Genomic DNA, 6,997 nt, shown 5'->3' on the forward strand with positions numbered 1-6,997 from the left:
GAGGAGAGGAGAGGAGAGGAGAGGAGAGGAGAGGAGAGGAGAAAGCAGAGCAGAGCAGAGCTGCCAGCACTGGCCAGCAGCAACATCCCCTCACATGCACAGCTATAAATTCAGGGCATTTGTGCTACATTTTATCAACTTTTGATAACATAAAACGATATCATTGTGCTGGTATAGGCAGATGGATGTTGTGAGCAAGGGAAATCAGATCTGATATGATCTGAAGAGCGTTCGAGAGTGAAGGCTAGTCTATAATAGGCTGCATTGGGCTCTAAGATCTCTTCATCACATGTCTAAGACAGACTTCAAGGTAATATGTCATTTTTAAATCTATGTGTATGCAGACATACATGTACTAATAAGTATATGAGTGGAGATCTGAAGAGAAACTCAGGTATAGCTCCTTGCCTTCCACCTTGTATGACAGAGTCTTTTGTTTACTGCTAGCTATGCCAGATTAGCCAATCTGTGAGCTACCATGATTTCTTGTCTCCAGCTCCCATCCTGCTGTAGGAGCACCAAGATTACTAAAGTCATATGCCACCTCAGTCACCTTACCTGGGGTCCAAACTCAGCTCCGCATGTTTGCACCGCAAGCCTTACCCACAAAGGCCCTCACCTTAATTTATACAGTAAAAGAGTGGTGTTATTCTATAATTTGAGATCACCTAGACAAGTTAATTTTCTAAAAATAAACATTTAAAAGTCTAAATTTTAATACAGAAAAAAATAGTTCAACTTGATTTCTGTGCTCACTTATTTGAGGAGTTGATTTGTCTGTCAAGAACTCTATACTGACCTAAGTAATAGTAACTCAGAAAACAAATGGGAAGTATAGGCAGGCTAGAAGTGCAATTATTCTGCCATACATTTATATCAACTTAAATCATTATGGGCATTCACCCTTCAAAAAAATCTACAAGTCATCAGTAGCATTCTGCTTTCCATATTTTGAGCCATGTCATCATAGAGAAGGATATAAATGAGAATACTTTCCCCAAGTGTATCAGAACAAGCAAAGCTAACTGCAGAGAGAAAAGCCCTCCCCTGTGGTTGGTCCTTATCATCTTTGTTTAAAAAGCTTCTGCTCAAAGGAAAGTAAATGCTGAACTAAAGACAGCTATTCCATCCAGTTTTTGCCTTGCACAATCAGGCAAGATAAGATGGTGGCATGATAGGACCTTTACAAATTAGGTACACAGACTTTCATGGCTGAAAGGAGCTCAGCTACTGGGTAGAAAGAAAGACATAGCAGCCACTTAATGTGTTCAACAGGACACAGAGAAGTAAGCTCGTTCAAGGATGCCAAAGAGCCAGAAAAATGAGAAGCGTTCATTCAGCACATGGCAATGATGGTGATGAATCAGCTACTTAGGACAGTCAGCAGATAGAAATCTCGTGTAAAAGGAGTTGGGAGAGACACCTGCTGGCATGCACTATTATTATTTTGGCAAGACACTAAAATATGAAAAGTCAAGCTATAATGCTACAAACTTCATATGCCCCATACAGGGGAACGCCAGGGCCAAGAAGTGGGAGTGAGTGGGCAGGGGAGCAGGGCTGGGGGAGGGTATAGGGGACATTTGGGATAGCATTTGAAATGTAAATGAAGAAAATATCTAATAAAATAATTTTAAAAAGATATAATGCTACAAAAAAATCTAGAATTCAAAGGAAGTCAAACATAAGATTCTCTATATGGAAGGTGAATGTAAATGTGCATAGGAAAGGGCCTTGCTGTGCAGCAGCTGGCCACAGTTCTCACATGTGTCCTGCCTGCCTTTTGTCCTGTGAGATGACATTCATGCTTTGCTCTGGCTTCTCCTATGTTCTAAGCCCCAGCTCTGAGGGGCAGCAACTGATCTGAGCCAACCCTCTTTCCCTTCCGCCCTAGCCTAAGACGATGGGATCAGCCTTCTCCTTTGGATACGGAGGATTCTGAATAAAGGCCTGGAGCTGAGCAGTAGCCAGTCTGCAGTAACCATAAACTCCGGTTAGAGACCTGCAGTCTGGCCACAGCTGGGGCTGGGCAGGCAGGACATGCCTTCTAGGAGCCCCAAAACTAGGAAATGCCAGGTAGGGCCATTTTTCTTGATTTACTCTGGCTGCAGGGCTTGGGCAGGTCCTGTGCTACCTCCTCAGTCATGGTACCCAGCCTGAGGCTGGACCCACATATGCCAAAGGCAGTATGGAGATGACCAGGCAAGCCCCACCTACCTTTACTCTCCAGATGGGTGCTGACTGCTTAAACATGTCAGACAAAGTTCAAAGCTAACAGGACAGCCATTAGGATTGAGTTTTCACCTGCTCATTTAATTTTTGTATTTCTTAAGTTACAACTTTGATACAAAGTTAATGTTTTAAAAAGCAAATTCTCCTTTTAAATTTAGGTTAATAATTCACACAGATGGAAACAACAGCTTGTAGCTTGTGACCTGGCCTGTTGGTTACTATGGAAATGGGGCAATCTGATGCTACCCTGTGCTCAGCACTTGTGCTCAACAAATACCCCTGGAACTCACATACATACATAAATAAATAAATAAATCAATGGGAGGAGGGAGAGGAGGAGGAGGAAGAAGAGGAGGAAGAGGAGGAGGAAAAGAAAGAAGCTTTCCCCACTTATGTTTCTACATTTTACTCTACATAATTTCTTTATGTTTTGTTATTTTATTAAGATGATTGAACTAGATTTTGAAAGTCAGTTTAGTCACCTGTCTTCAAAAGCTCATGGTGGCTCACATATTTGCAGATAACCAAAACACCACCCATTCTTACAATGGGTTAAAAATACTTAATGGCTGGGGTACAGCTCACTGAAACAGTAATTGTCTAATAGGTGCCAGGCTCTGCATTTGGTTTCTTACATGAAAGTGTGAGTGGAGAAAAGGTTGATACACTTAACACATACACATCCAAGGCAGATAATAAGGGTGGAGATTAAAACCTGCAAGTGGTCAGTGGTTTAGACTGTGCTCTTGCACTAGGCTCAATAGGCCAGGCCCAGCCCAAATGCTCACTCACACTAGATGTCAGGTTGTCAAACAGAATTCATAAGGAACCAGTCTCCCAAACAGAAGAAGATGAATAGAAGCCAATCAGAAGGAATTCAAAAATCCCATTCTAAACCTGCATGTCACCTGTAGTTACCTCCAATGACCAATTTGGCTTTTCTCCTTTCCTTGCTTTGCTGCTTTCTCTACCTATAAAGCCAACCTCTTCCACTGGCTTGAGCTATAGGACCACCTTTAAATAGGATGCTTTTAGATTCAAGAATTTCTAGCAGAGCCAACTACATCTGGAAAACATTAAGAAAAGTACAGTGTTGATTATGTCTCTGATTAAATCTCCCTTCGGGGGTGCCGTCAACAGAACCCCGCTGTCTCGGGACTAGCAAAGTGGAAATGGGGCAGGAATTGATGGAAGAAGAAGGGAAGAGCCCTTTATTCCTGGGTCAGCAGGTTAGGGTTCTGAATTTGTCCTATGCAGTAACTTAGTAACAGGAGTCTTCAAGTCCCAACTCTAGCAACAAAACACCTGTCTAAACAGAACTGGAGGCACAGGAGTAAAGAGCATGCTTATTTGCCACGGAGCATCATATTTTAAAAAATGTCACAAAATATAATACACAGGCTGGCGAGATGGCTAGTGGTATAAAAGTGGTTGCCCCCTCAACCTATTGACTTAAGTTCCGTCCCTGGACCCCACTGTAGAAGGAGAGAAACAACTCCAAAAAGTAGTTTTCTAACCTAACACATGGGCCATGACATGCATGTACCCACACTTCTACACACACACACAATAACAATACACACATATACACATATACATCATATAGAGTATACTTACACTCTACATATAACACACAGATAAAAGACTGAAAGAATACACAACAAAAATTAAGAATGGATTATAGGGGCTGGAGAGGTGGCTCAGTGGTTAAGAACACTGACTGTTCTTCCAGAGGACCTTAGTTCAATTCCCAGCAACTACAAGGTGGCTCACAACCATCTGTAATGGGATCAGAGGCCCTCTTCTGATGTGTCTGAAGACAGTCACAGTGCACTCACATACATAAAATAAATCTTAAATATATATATGTATATGTATGTATAAATAATGAATTATAGATTTTTATGTTCTTTTCTGATTACAGATTATTTTCTAAATTTGATTGTATATTATATCTTTGAAGAAAAACGGTTTACTTATAAGACATGATTGTATTATATATCATACTTCTTGGGAAGCAATATTGGGAACAAAATAAAATAAAAGCAGAGCCATGACACAAATTAACAGAAGACTCAAGGCAATGGAGCGAATGTAAAATCTCTAGAACCAGGTATTAAACAAATAATAAATAAGAACTGTCAAAGTCTGACGTGGCAAAGCTGTGAATCTAAATATACAATGTTTCCATAAGTAGGTAACATCAGAGTCCTTCTTAGATACATAGGAACTTGCTATAGAATCCTGTAGTAGGTACTCTTCAACCATTATACCTGGTACACAGTAAGTATTCAAAAATTTTGGATGAATATGTTCTGAATTTTACATATAGGGGAGACAAGTTGGGTAGAGGGGATAAAGTCCTAACCACAAAATGGAACAGGTGTGTAAAGAACAATTTTATTTGAACTATAATTAATAGAAATAACTCAGACCTTAAGAAATGACACTGTTTCCTTCCTGTGATCTTCTGTGGGTCTTTCCTTAACCTGCCTTCACCTGTGGTGGCCAGCTACTTTTGCTATACTTTTGCTATATAAAAATGACTGCATGGTCTAGAGACTCATACTTATCCACCCTGAGAGAGAAAGATCCACAATAAATGAAGTATTTTGTATCAGCCAGATCCAGGCTATGTAGATCTGTCACTCAAAAAGTCATTAAATAAATAACTACCCCCCCTTTTTTTAAGAGATACCATTTCACCTCAGTCATAACAGCTGTCATCAAGAAAAACAAAACCAGTGAGAATATAAGGAGGACAAGAAGGAACCCTTCCAAGGTTCTATTCTTGATGGAAATATAAGCCACCCATCATGGAAACCAGTATGAGCTAGCTATACCAACCACTTCTGGGGACATCAAAGTCCGCTTACCACAGAAATACCTGCATATCCAGGTTTACGGCTGGACACACAGCCTAGTTAGTGAACCAATCTTGGTGCCACCAATAAAGGAATCAGAAATGAAACTGTGATGTCTGAGGAAATAGATAGAACTGGAGATCACCATCCTAAACAAACAAGCCGACTCCATGGAGAGAAGAGCCACTTACGTTCTTTCATATAGAGCATCTAGGGGTGCAGATTGGGAAGGCCATAAAAATAAAGGATCTATTAGAGATGTGGAAGGGGAAAGTGGGTAAGAAAGGAAACAGACAGGGTGAATATGATCAAAGTGTGTGTGTGTGTGTGTGTGTGTGTGTGTGTATGGAAGTGTCATAATAAAACCTATTGTATCACATAATACACATTAATGGGATAAAACACAAGAAAAACGTAAAATTGTAATGACCTAAGAGGTCAAGTGTTAAGTTCTAAAGCGTGGTTAAAGAGTAATCTAAATAACCACACACTTGTAAGTCCACTGACACTTAACAAGGGCACCAAGAATACACAATGCAAAAACCATAGTTTTTTAAACTAGGTTTTGGGAAAAACTGAATACCCATATGCAAGAAAGGAGAAGAAAAAGAAGGAAGAAAGGAAAAGAAAATTACACCACTTAGAAAAATTAACTCAAAGCTGGGCATGGTGGCACATTCCTTTAATCCCAGCACTTGGGAGGCAGAGGCAGGGGGATTTCTGTGAGTTCAGGGCCAGCCTAGTCTACATAATGAGTTCCAGAACAGCCAGAGCTATATAGTGAGATCCTACTTCAAAAAAAAAAAAAATTAACTCAAAACATATCAAAGACTTAAAAGGAAGATGTAAAATTTTAAGTCCTAGAATTGTGTAATTCCTAGACTTACATTATGGTGGCTATCGGTGTGTCAAAGAAAGTTCAGGGAATTATGAAGAAGAGGACACTTGTGAACCCTCAGGAGACACAAGCATTGCTCTAAGCAATACAGAGAAAAGTATGGCAGTTCCTCAAAACACAAACAAACATACCATGTCTGAGTATCTACACAAAGGCCTGAAGTCGGAGTGTTACGTGTGCTACCATGCTCACGCTACACTATTCAGTGTGCGTATGTACACACACACACACACACATACACAGATGTATGTGCATATGTGCATACACACACACGCACACACACACACACACACACACACATGCGTGCGCATGCATACACACATAGAAACCCTATTAGTTTCAACATGGCGGCTGGAGTTGGGAAGCACGATGCTAAGGAAATGAGCAGAAAAGAAGAGAGCAGACCAGTAGTCATAGAGGTTGAGGGGACAATTGGGGAGTGGAGAGATGGCTGTCAGGAGGAATGCTAGAAAACATCAAACAGGAGGAATAGGAGTTCCAAATTGTACAGCATCATGAATACACTCAGCACTATGGCGTTGTATGTTTCCAGTTTGCCAAATTTCAGATTTTCTCACCACAAAAAATGAAGTGGTAGATGCTAATTTACTTCACACCACAGTCACAAATCATAACATCATTTTATATAGCAATATATAAAATTAAAAATGGCCAATTTACAGTAATTTATAGAAAAAGCCTCAGAAGAACGGAGATATAGCATGCTGTAGAGCACTTCCCCAGTGTGTGCAAGGTCCTGGGTCCATCCCCAGAATGCAGAGAATACACAAACAAATAGCATCATCAGCCAAACAAGGTACCTGCAGTAATTAGTGTTTAAAAAATGAAATCCAGGGGCTGGTGAGATGGCTCAGTGAGTAAGAGCACCAATTGCTCTTCCAGAGGTCCAGAGTTCAAATCCCAGCAACCACATGGTGGCTCACAACCATCCATAACAAGATCTGACGCCCTCTTCTGGAGTGTCTGAAGACAGCTACAGTGT

At 40.6% G+C, this 6,997-nt stretch overlaps 1 protein-coding gene across 2 annotated transcripts in view; it reads right to left on the reverse strand.

Annotated features, from left to right (window-relative positions):
* Positions 1 to 6,997, reverse strand: part of Ptpdc1 (protein tyrosine phosphatase domain containing 1) — a 50,186-nt gene that overhangs the window by 40,108 nt on the left and 3,081 nt on the right. The window lies entirely within an intron of this gene.

This window comes from Mus pahari, chromosome 16 (assembly GCF_900095145.1).
Source record: "Mus pahari chromosome 16, PAHARI_EIJ_v1.1, whole genome shotgun sequence".
NCBI classification, from domain to species: Eukaryota; Metazoa; Chordata; class Mammalia; order Rodentia; family Muridae; genus Mus; species Mus pahari.